The sequence below is a fragment of the Triticum aestivum genome, chromosome 6B (assembly GCF_018294505.1).
Source record: "Triticum aestivum cultivar Chinese Spring chromosome 6B, IWGSC CS RefSeq v2.1, whole genome shotgun sequence".
NCBI lineage: Eukaryota > Viridiplantae > Streptophyta > Magnoliopsida > Poales > Poaceae > Triticum > Triticum aestivum.
Genome location: NC_057810.1, coordinates 460,987,493 through 461,000,574, shown reverse-complemented (window position 1 = coordinate 461,000,574; position 13,082 = coordinate 460,987,493).

Sequence of the window (13,082 nt, the reverse complement as noted above, 5' to 3'; positions counted from 1 at the left end):
ACCAATTTATATGCATTAGAGCATGTGCATGTAGTTCAAATTTGAATTATTCACATAAATGCATCAAAAATCCAATTAATGCATAAAAATGTCCAAACAAACCCCGAAAAATCCCAAAAGTTGACACAACACTCCTATTGTTCTATTTTGACACTAGAAAATTTTTGAAAGCAATAAGAGGCAGTGGATATCGTTTTGTCCCCAAAGGTGGGACGTTCCCTACCAAAACCATCAGGCTTGTTGTGAGAACCTTTGGTTTGTGAGAAGCATATCCCCAAACCTGCCCCAAATGGGACAGAAAATTTACCAGAGCAAGTTTCATAAATTTTGAACGAGTTTTGGATTTACTAGAATTTTAAAACCAGGAATCTCAATGTTTGTGACCGAGTGACGGTGGCAAGGTGTTTGACATTCATTCACATTTATTTCATGGGACCTAAGCATGTAGCCAAGGACACATATTTGAATTTTCAACCAATTTATATGCATTAGAGCATATGTATGTCGTTCAAATTTGTATTGTGCTCATAAATGCATTGAAAACGCAACTAATGCATAAAAAATGTCAGAATGAACCCCGAAAAATCCCAAAAATTAACACAACACTCGTCTTGTTCTATGTTGACACGTGAAACATTTTGAAAGTAAGAAGAGGCAACATATATCGTTTTGTCCCCCAAGGTGGAACGTACCCTACTGAAACCATTAGGCTAATTGTGAGAGAAGCTCTGGTTTGCGAGAAGCATATACCCACACCTGCCCCAAATGGGACAATATTTTTACCACGGCATGTCACTGCCATTCCATGATATCATGTCAATTTTCATGAATTTCAGACGAGTTTTCGGTTTACTAGAATGTTAAAAGCATGTATCTCAGTGTTAGCGGCTGAGCGACAGTGTCAAGGTGTTTGAAATTCATTCTCACTTCTTGCATGTAACCTAAGCTTGTAACCAAGGACAAACATTTGATTTTGTAACCCATTTTTATGGACTGGAGCATGTGGTTTAATTTTGAATTGTGCACCTGAAATTCCTAACCAAGTTACCGTATAAAAATGTCCAAACGAACTCTGAACAATTCCAATTTTTTTACGACGCACATATAGTTGCATGTTCACTGCAGATAAAAGGTCTAGCAATTCAAACACCGTCCATTGCCATTGTGACCCCATTATGTAATTCAAATCAAAATTAAAAATCAAGTAGATTCCACATAGTTTATTATCACCAACCGTGTGAGATGCAGTACAAAATATCCTAGAGCACCGTTGGTGTATAGTACGCCTATGGCTTACGCGAGAAGGTGCGTCGGCTACAGTCCACAGGCAGTGTGTCAAGCACACTAGCCCGCTCCCTAAATATCATTTCACTGTTCAATCATCACTGGTGAAAGATGGGGACGTGGACCCGCATCGTGAGGGAAACTTCGGTGGCCCACTCCGGCGAAAGCGCGGCCGCAGCCGCCATGCGCGTTCTAACAAGGTGCATGAGCGCGGCCACAATATGCGACGGGGCAGCCATGGCAGCTCAAATGGCCAATGTCGCTTCTCAGGTGGCGGCAGCAACATCTGCCTCAGGGATAGCAGCTGGCGAGAGCGGCACATCAGCTATCCGTTCCACAGCGGCGGCCTTAGCCTTGATGGAGGTCGCCCACGACCATGTCGAGGCCGCCATGAACCCAATCCAGAATTTGAACCATAAAATAAAACACATACTAAACCAATCACAGCAATACCAGCTACAGTACCTATCAGCCAAAGATGAATTCTTCAAGTAGTATCGGCCATTTCCCCTACTTTCCTCCGCATTTTATCAATTGGTCATGCTAGAGACAAAAACAGTCATGGGTAGTTATAAGGATGGTATCCTTCCAAATGGGACACGCCCAGCTCATGGCGGTCACCACAAAAATCAAACAAAGCTTCTCCGACAATGGTCAGCAACCCACGGCCGAAGAGTTAGCATTCGCGGAGAGCATTCGAGCAGCCGTTCATTCCTCTGTCGCATACCTTGCAACGACGGAGCCCGTCCAAGCCCAGATTGCGGCCGCCCACACCCAGCTCGTGGCAGCCTTTTCCAAAGAGATGACGAACACGGATGGAGAGATGCTTGCCGAATATGGTGCGATGGATGCCATGGAGCTCCTTCCCAGGAGACCATCGGGCGCGAGCTGGACATGGAGGAGGCGGTGGAGATCGACAAGCACTAGCCATAGTAGCAATCTTTGTTTTGTTTAATTAAGAGTGTCTGTCTTTAGTTTGTTAAAGTAATGTTTAGGCCAGCTAGCTCTGTTTAATTGCTGAACTTACTCAATTAAGAAGTGTGGGTGTGCTGTAGTCTCCTTTGTGTACCCAAATTATGCAATTACGTGGAAGAGCACTGTAACCAGGGAAATTGGAACCAAAAATTTTGACGTTCAAACTCATCACACACGGGTTAAGCTATTTGAATCATTTCTGATGTTAACACATCATACACAGTTCTGAATAAGGGACCGTGTCTGATGACACTTTGCGCACCAGTTTTTCGCTGAAGTGATGCCAAATTTTCGGCGCCGCCCCCTCCCCTTGTCCAATTTGGACTAGGGCAAGGGGGCGTGTGCCACCTCCTGGCTGGCCCTCTCTCTTCTCCACTAAGGCCCATGAGGCTCAATAGCTTCCCGGGAGGGGTTCCGGTAACCCCGGGTACTCGGGTTTTATCTGAAACTTCTCCGGAACACTTCCGGTGTCTGAACATAGCCGTCCAATATATCAATCTTTATGTCTCGGCCATTTTGAGACTCTTCGTCATGTCCGCAATCATATCCAGGACTCCGAACAACCTTTGGTACATCATATCACATAAACTCATAATACCAATCGTCATCGAACGTTAAGCGTGCAGACCCTACGGGTTCGAGAACTATGTAGACATGACTGAGACACTTCTCCGGTCAATAACCAACAGTGGAACCTGGGTGCTCATATTGGTTCCTACATATTCTACAAAGATCTTTATCGGTCAAACCGCATAACAACATACGTTGTTCCCTTTGTCATCGGTATGTTACTTGCCCGAGATTCGAACGTTGGTATCATTATACCTAGTTCAATCTCGTTACTAGAAAGTCTCTTTACTCGTTCCGTAATACTTCATCCCGCAATTAACTCATTAGTCACAATGCTTGCAAGGCTTATAGTGATGAGTATTACCGAGAGGGCCCAGAGATACCTCTCTGAAACACGGAGTGACAAATCCTAATCTCGATCTATGCCAACCCAACAAACACCTTTGGAGACACCTGTAGAGCACCTTTATAATCACCCTTTTACGTTGTGACGTTTGGTAGAACACAAAGTGTTCCTCTGGTGTTCAGGAGTTGCATAATCTCATAGTCTGAGGAACTTGTATAAGTCATGAAGAAAGCAGTAGCAATGAAACTATAACGATCACAATGCTAAGCTAACGGATGGGTCATGTCCATCACATCATTCTCCTAATTATGTGATCTGGTTCATCAAATGACAACACATGTCTATGGTTAGGAAACATAACCATCTTTGATAAATGAACTAGTCAAGTAGAGGCATACTAGGGACTATATGTTTTGTCTATGTATTCACACATGTACTAAGTTTCCGGTTAATACAACTCTAGCATGAATAATAAACATTTATCATGGAATAAGGAAATAAATTATAACTTTATTATTGCCTCTAGGGAATATTTCCTTCACTTAGCACTGCCCTAGACCTTGTAGTGGTCCTGGATGTTGACAAGATTCGGGCATTTCAAGCCCAAAACCTTGAGCGCTTTTAGATCGTTGGTGGTGTCCACCGCAGCGAACTTGTAGTCAGAGTTATTGATAAACCTGGAGAAACGCTCGCAAGACCTTGTAGCCAGGTGGTAGTGGTAGACGAGGACGTCATGTCGCACGCACAACTGGGCGATGGCAACCTTCTGATCATGCCCGGCACGACCGATGGTGCACTCGAGGTCGAAGCCGACCACTTGGTACTTGTCCTCGGCAAGGAACTGCTCCATAGTTTGGATGGATCTCTCCATCGACACCGGATCATTTGTGTACACCACCGAGAGGGCCTTCCCACTCACGTGGGTGTCCACTACGTGATGCATGGTGAACTGCCCGCCGTTGTTGTCGACAGCTCCTGGGAGCGCCAGTGGAGCCACGGGGATCACCATTGGAACCGATGGATGTCCTCTTTGTATGTGTCATCGTGGAGGTGCTTATTGTGTCGTGTGACGTGAGAGATGAAGGTAAATGGCCGCAGGAATAAATGGGGGCCAGGCGGCCTGGATTCTCGGCGCGTTCGCATGGCAGTTTTTGCATCAGGTAACTGCATTGTGGAGCCGCGCCCGGCGCAACCGCATGCACACGAACGTGCGTGCTCGTGTACTAGCCCCAAACACTGGCAGCACACATGGAGGGACGAGGGCAGAGCACCCGGAGGGACGCGAGAGCAGAGCGCACGTGGCGGGATGCAAGCAGAGCGCACCGTGGCCGCCTCAACCGCAAGCAACCACACGCATAGAGCAGTTGAACACGCAGGAAATGGTCGCCTACAAGTCGGCCAGCACTTGCATCCCTGCGTAGAGAGCAGTCATATGCTACTACCTCTGTCTTGGTCTATAGTCCCCTTTATATTATGTGCCATACTTTGCCCTAAAATTTAACCAACAAAATGTTAATGCATGTTATAAAAATTATATAATTGGAAACTATGTTCAAATACGAATCCAACTGTATAATCTTTGGCGACATGCATTCGTATTTTATTAGTGAAATCCTACTTATAAACCAGGACGGGTGTATAGTAGGTAATTCAATCGCAAACATTTTTTTATTAACCGTATGTGTACGTGGCCTTTCGTCCCCCTCTCGCACGTCTTGTCACCCTGCTGCCGCAAACGGCTTACAGCGCAAGCTTGCGCAGCGCGCGGGGGCGTTCTTTTGGCAAAACGGTGGCGCCATTGAATCGTCGGTGAGCCCGTTCTCGCGCAACATCGCAGGTTCCCGCGCAAGTTTCCCGCCCGACTGGGTGAAATCCCCCAAAAGTCCAATGCTTACCGGCCTGCTATAAAAACCCTCACGGTCGGCCAGTCCTGCGTCGTATTTTTCCCTCCCTCCCTGTAGCTCATCTCGTCTGCTTCTCCCACAATCGCCAATGGCACTAGTCCGTCGTGGTCGCTCAGCCACTTCGCCGTCATCAGACGACAGCTCCAATTGGGAGGCTACACCGCGGCGGCGGCGCAGTCCCCGGTGTAGTGTAGTGCGCGTGGCGTCCCTGTTGGGTTTACGGGAACACCCACCACACGCTCCACGCCGGTTCCCATCGACAGCTGTTGCCATCCGCCATTGCCGCCACACCACCGTCAAAAGCCAGGGCCATCGCATGCTCCGCCTCCGCGGCCCGAAGGTGGGAGGTGGTTGTCGTGGCCGCCACCCCACTGCCGGCCACCGTGGCCATCACCCACTCCGTCACCGTGGCCCGAAGGCAGGAGGTGGTGGTCGTGGCCGCCACCCCATCATCGGATGCCCTGGCCGCCAGCCCACCATTGACCACCGGGGTCATCACCCCCTCTGCCACCGCCGCCCAAAGGCGGGATGCGGAGTTGGATGCCGGCACGTGCATCAGCGACCTTGCACGCTACACCAGGTTCCTGCAGGAGGAGGAGGAGCGCCTCGTCAAGCATGCAAAGAGCCTTACCGCCGCCGTGGCCGCGGCACATGCTGCCTCAGAGGCGAGGGATCGGGAGATCTACGAGGAGAACCACCGCTTCGAGAGGGATTGTCTGGAGCGGCAGTGGGCGTTTGAAATGGCGAGCGTCTCCGAATGTGCAGCAGCGGCATGCACCGTATTGCATTTGTCCAGCTCATCAGTAGGCTACTCCTCCTTTGCCTCTTACTGAGCGTGCTTGACAGAGGAGAGGCTGCCAGAAGTAGTACAAAGTCCCTCTGTAGTAGTAGTAGTATTTAGGGGCTATTTTTTTCAGTTCATCTGACTATAGATGTGGTGGAACTATACAACGTACTTAAAATTAGATAGTATATAAAATAGAAATAGCTCTTACAGTATGTGGTTGGCAACAATTGGCGAAAAGTTTGGTCGGTTCAGCTATCGAGTTGAATTGTTTGTATAAATTAAGCACGACTGCTTAATCTATGAATGAAATATATGCTTAATTACTAAATTTTAGTTGCAAAAAGTAGATAGTGCTAGTGATTTTTAGCTGCATATTTTGACAAATTGCAGTGTTACAAGGTTGGCAAATGGCAATGTTACTAGATCAACAAATGTCAATCTTTCAAGTTTGACAAATGGCAACATACCCAATATGACAGATGCAAATCATACCAAATTATTTGTAAGTGGTTGCACACGGGTCATCCAAAACAACCGTTTGCATTGAAGAGATGCACAAATCCTGCTCTTGCTTTGCATACGGGTATTCTATCTAAAACGTTTGCGATCAAGAGTTGCACAAATCCTGCTCGGCACATTTTCCCTTAGCTTCCTGGGGAAGCTGTCGGTTTGCATACGGGTGTTCTAACTAAAACGTTTGCGATCGAGATACAATATTAAACCCAAGAAAAAACTATTTCCGGCCGCGGCAGAGGTGGCCTGTCGCGCCGTCCTTGTCATTGTCATCCTCCGGGATGCAGTTGTTGAAGTCTTCAAGGCAGCACACAATGTTCTTCACTTGTAAATCAAATATCATGTCATCGCGCGGTCGATGGGCGGGACACGGGAGGACGGCAGCTTGCAGCGCTGAGAGGTAGCAGTCGACGGCGGCGTCCCATGCCGCTGTGGGGGCGCGCGCACTGGCAATGGTGCGGCGGGTGCAGCCAAACGCATGGGGACCGGCGCTGCTGTGGGTGGAGGGGCGCGCATGGGCACGGGCACGGGCGCTGGCGCTGGCATGTACACGAGCTCGCACGGGTCCGCGGAGACCTCGATGACGCCCGCGGCTTCCAGCTCTGCAATAGTGATCGGTGACCAACCCGTCAATGCTACGGGGATGGTCGCTGGCGCGGGCGAGGGGATGGGAGCTGGGACGGGAGCGGGGGCAGCAACAACCGAGGCCAACTCGTTCTGGGCCATGTCCATGAGGCCCCATTCCTCCTTATTTTCTATCTCCACTGGCTCGGAGTCGACTTCACCAATCTTGAAGACTAGTGGCAGATGATCCTTCTGCGCCATGGCGTTGGTGGAGGTCTGCGGGAGGGAGGGGAATGGGAGGCGAACAGTAAGGCCGCCCGTATTAAGCAGCGGCTCGGGCGCCATTAATGGAGAGGAAGGCGGGCAGCCATGGAAGTCAAAGGGCTCGATTCCAAGTGAGTCTGCACAGCGTACAGCTCACACGCTTCCCCGTGAGCCTGCGCATTGGAGGACAACTTGCACGCCACTCGGTCAGCCTGTGCACCGGACTGTGCTTGCAGGCCTCCCGTTCAGTCAAGCAGTTGTCTACACAACACCTCCTATGCCATTAAAAGCAAGACATGTGGCGTCACGTGAATGGTTAACATAACGCACACGATTTGAATTATACAAACGTTTGTGATGTTAGAGTGGCAGCTATTTGTTTGAAAATGCCTTTGTTGGTTGTTATTTGAGTGCTTCTTCTCTCAAAATGGACACGAAAAATACCACAGCATGTCGGGTGTCATTCCATGATAGCATTGCCAAGTTTCATGAATTTCAGACGAGTTTTGGATTTGCTAGAATTTAAAAACAAAGTATCTCAACGTTTTGCCAGCAATCAACAGTGCCCTAGTGTTTGAAATTCATTTCCATTTCTTGCATGGGACCTAAGCATGCACCCAAGGACAAAGATTTGATTTTTCAACCAATTTATATGCACTGGATCATGTGCATGTAGTTCAAATTTGAATTATGCACATAAAATGCCTAGAAAACCCAGTTAGTGTATAAAAATGTCCAAACGAACCCCGAAAAATTGCAAAATTTAACACAACACTCTTGTTTTTCTATCTTGACACTAGAAAAATTTTGAAAGCAATAAGAGGCAGCGGATATCATTACGTCCCCGAAGGTCGGACGTTCCCTACCGAAACCATCAGGCTTGTTGTGAGAAGCTCTGGTCTGTGAGAAGCTTATACCCAAACTTGCCCCAAATGGAACAAAAAAATTACCACGTTGATGCCGCTCCATGATAGCATGCCAAGTTTCATGAATTTCAGACGAGTTTTGGATTTACTAGAATTTAAAAATCAGGAATCTCAATGTTTGCAGCTGAGTGACGGTGGCAGGGTGTTTGACGTTCATTCCCATTTCTTGCATGGGGCCTAAGCATGCAACCAAGGACACAGATTAGAATTTTCAACCAATTTATATGCATTAGAGCATGTGCATGTAGTTCAAATTTGTATTATGCAAATAAATGCATCAAAAACTCAATTAATGCATAAGAATGTCCAGATGAAACCCGAAAAATCCCAAAAATTGACGCAACACTCCTGTTGTTCTATGTTGACACTAGAAAATTTTTGAAAGCAATAAGAGGCAGTTGATATCACTTCGTCCCCAAAGGTGGGACATTCCCTACCGAAACCATCAGGCTTGTTGTGAGAAGCTCTGGTTTCTGAGAAGCTTATACCCAAACCTGCCCCAAATGGGACAAAAAATTAACCACGACATGTTGATGCCACTCCATGATAGCATGCCAAGTTTCATGAATTTCAGACAAGTTTTGGATTTACTAGAATTTAAAAACCAAGAATCTCAATGTTTGCGGCCGAGTGACGGTTGCAGGGTGTTTGACATTCATTCACATTTATTGCACGGGACCTAATCATGAAACCAAGTCCACAAATTTGAATTTTCAACCAATTTATATGCATTAGAGCATGTGCATGTAGTTCAAATTTGAATTATTCACATAAATGCATCAAAAATCCAATTAATGCATAAAAATGACCAATCAAACCCTGAAAAATCCCAAAAGTTGACACAACACTCTTGTTCTATTTTGACACTAGAAAATTTTTGAAAGCAATAAGAGGCAGCGGATATCGTTTTGTCCCCAAAGGTGGGACGTTCCCTACCGAAACCATCAGGCTTGTTGTGAGAACCTTTGGTTTGTGAGAAGCATATCCCCAAACCTGCCCCAAATGGGACAGAAAATTTACCACAGCAAATTTCATGAATTTCGAACGAGTTTTGGATTTACTAGAATTTAAAAACCAGGAATCTCAATGTTTGTGACCGAGTGACAGTGGCAAGGTGTTTGACATTCATTCACATTTATTTCATGGGACCTAAGCATGCAACCAAGGACACATATTTGAATTTTCAACCAATTTATATGCATTGGAGCATATGTATGTCGTTCAAATTTGTATTGTGCTCATAAATGCATTGAAAACGCAATTAATGCATAAAAATGTCAAAACAAACCTCGAAAAATTCCAAAAATTGACACAACACTCGTCTTGTTCTATGTTGACACGTGAAACATTTTGAAAGTAAGAAGAGACAACATATATCGTTTTGTCCCCCAAGGTGGAACGTACCATACTGAAACCATTAGGCTAATTGTGAGAGAAGCTCTGGTTTGCGAGAAGCTTATACCCACACCTGCCCCAAATGGGACAATATTTTTACCACGGCATATCGCTGTCGGTCCATGATATCATGTCAATTTTCATGAACTTTAGACGAGTTTTCAGTTTACTAGAATGTTAAAAGCATGTATCTCAGTGTTAGCGGCTGAGCGACCGTGTCAAGGTGTTTGAAATTCATTCTCACTTCTTGCATGTAACCTAAGCTTCTAACCAAGGACAAACATTTGATTTTGTAACCCATTTTTATGGACTGGAGCATGTGGTTTAATTTTGAATTGTGCACCTGAAATTCCTAACCAAGTTACCGTATAAAAATGTCCAAACGAACTCTGAACAATTCCAATTTTTTTACGACGCACATATAGTTGCATGTTCACTGCAGATAAAAGGTCTAGCAATTCAAACACCGTCCATTGCCATTGTGACCCCATTATGTAATTCAAATCAAAATTAAAAATCAAGTAGATTCCACATAGTTTATTATCACCAACCGTGTGAGATGCAGTACAAAATATCCTAGAGCACCGTCGGTGTATAGTACGCCTATGGCTTACGCGAGAAGGTGCGTCGGCTACAGTCCACAGGCAGCGTGTCAAGCACACTAGCTCGCTCCCTAAATATCATTTCACTGTTCAATCGTCACTGGTGAAAGATGGGGACGTGGACCCGCATCGTGAGGGAAACTTCGGTGGCCCACTCCGGCGAAAGCGCGGCCGCAGCCACCATGCGCGTGCTAACAAGGTGCATGAGCGCGGCCACAATATGCGACGGGGCAGCCATGGTAGCACAAATGGCCGATGTCGCTTCTCAGGTGGCGGCAACAACATCTGCCTCGGGGATAGCAGCTGGCGAGAGCGGCACATCAGCTATCCATTCCACAGCGGCGGCCTTAGCCTTGATGGAGGCCGCCCACGACCATGTCGAGGCCGCCATGAATCCAATCCAAAATATGAACCATAAAATAAAACACGTACTAAACCAATCACAGCAATACCAGCTACAGTACCTATCAGCCAAAGAGGAATTCTTCCAGTAGTATCGGCCATTTCCCCTACTTTCCTCCGCATTTTATCAATTGGTCATGCTAGAGACAAAAATAGTCATGGGTAATTATAAGGATGGTATCCTTCCAAATGGGACACGCCCAGCTCATGGCGGTCACTGCAAAAATCAAACAAAGCTTCTCCGACAATGGTCGGCAACCCACGGCCGAAGAGTTAGCATTCGCCGAGAGCGTTCGAGCAACCGTTCATTCATCTGTCGCATACCTTGCAACGACGGAGCCCGTCCAAGCCTAGATCGCGGCCGCCCACACCCAGCTCGTGGCAGCCTTTTCCAAAGAGATGACGAACGCGGATGGAGAGATGCTTGCCGAATATGGTGCGATGGATGCCATGGAGCTCCTTCCCCAGGAGACCATCGGGCGCGAGCTGGACATGGAGGAGGAGGCGGAGATTGACAAGCACCAGCCAGAGTAGTACTCTTTGTTTTGTTTAATTAAGAGTGTTGGTCTTTAATTTGTTAAAGTAATGTTTAGGCCAGCTAGCTCTATTTAATTGCTTAACTTACTCAATTAAGAAGTGTGGGTGTGTTGTAGTCTCCTTTGTGTACCCAAATTATGCAATTACGTGGAAGAGCACTGTAACCAGGGAAATTGGAACCAAAATTTTTGACGTTCAAACTCATCACACACGGGTTAAGCTATTTGAATCATTTCTGATGTTAACACATCATACACAGTTCTGAATAAGGGACCGTGTCTGATGACACTTTGTGCACCAGTTTTTCGCTGAAGCGATGCCAAATTTTCGGCTTCCACGGAAATATCTACCTCCCCGCCCCCTTCCCCTTACCAAAAGCCACATTTCCCTTGTTTCCGCCTTCCTTTCCAAGTTGAAACCTTCACTCCTTGCTTGCAATGCCGCCCCCCTCGCCGACGACCCTCCTTCACGCTGCTCGGCCTCGTCTATCCATGAAGGTAATCCACACCAGACCCCCATCCTCCTCCTCCTTCCATATCCCACATGCCCCGACCGTCGGCGCGAAACCTTCCACCCAAATCACCGAACCATCCACCAAATAAGCGCAACCCTAAGCCATGGTGCACGTAGTATAGCCAGGAGCTCAAGGAGTATTTGGCAGCGGAGAAGCAAATCGTGGCCGCACGCGCAGATGAGGTCGCGATGGCTAACATTCATGCCGACCCCAGATCTTGGAGGAGCACCTTGCCATTTGCTAGCTATGCCGGTTAAGCATGCTCGGTTTACCCGTTACGTGTACTGCTCCTGCCTTTCCTTAACAAATTCTAGTGAATTGTGCTATATAATTTTACCATGCAATCTGTTGCTCCTGTGTATATGTTCTATATGTCGGGTAGTGTGTGCTCACTTATTAACTGTTTGGTTAATTAGTTGTCATCTTCAGGTAACTGTTTGGTTCAATTCTGCAAATGTGATGTTCAATTCTTCACGCTGCAATTTTGTATTGTCTTCCATGTGAGAAATAAATCGAATTTATCTTTACAAAATACATGAGAAATGAATACAATTGCTATATTTCCAAGTTGTCAAGCATGCTTCATTTGGTTATACATTGTGCAATGTGGTGCTCAGTTAACGTTTGGTTTATTTGTGTTGTGGTGTTTAGTTAATTGTTTGGTTTAATTCTGCAATGTGATGTTCAATAGTTGGGGGTGCATTCTGTTATTGTAAAGCATGTGAGAAGTAAATCGAATTTGGCTATACTAAATACATGAGAAACAAATACAATTGCTATATTTCCAAGTTGTTAAGCATGCTTGGTTTAGTTAACTGTCTGATCTTCTATTAGGAGTATGTTATATTGTGCAATGTGGTGCTCAGTTAATGTTTGGTTCATTTGTTGTGGTGTTTAGTTAACCGCTTGGTTCAAATTTGCAATGCAATGTCCAATTGTCGTGGGTGGAATTTTGTATTGTTGTGCATGTGAGGAATAAATCGAATTTGGCTACACTTAATACATGAGAAACATATACAAGTGCTATATTTCCTAGTTCTTAATCATGCTTGGTTTGGATAAATGGGCTTTCCATGTGGCTTGAATTAATCTGATGAATCTGCAATGTGCTTATTTTTCATCAATATATTTTACTGATAGCATGCAAACCCTTACTTAACCAGATGACTAACTACCTTATATGTGTTGCAGAGAAACAATGGGAATCACTAAGGTTTACAATCGAGGTTAGCACGTGCATGGTCTGTTGTCTAATAGCACATTATTGTGCAATTGCAGGAACCATTCTAATACTTAGGTTTTTAACAATTTGGTCTTGCACATGTAGATCCTGCTTTCAAAGGTTTTGACCCACTATTCGGCCCTTTTTGCATATGGGGAAATGAGTTGTCCATGAATATCAATCAAGTCAAGAAACTCAGAAAGATTGTTAGGATAAAGAAATTAGCGAAAAAACAACAAGATCTTTGTCTGCACAATGAAGAAGACATCAGTTCACT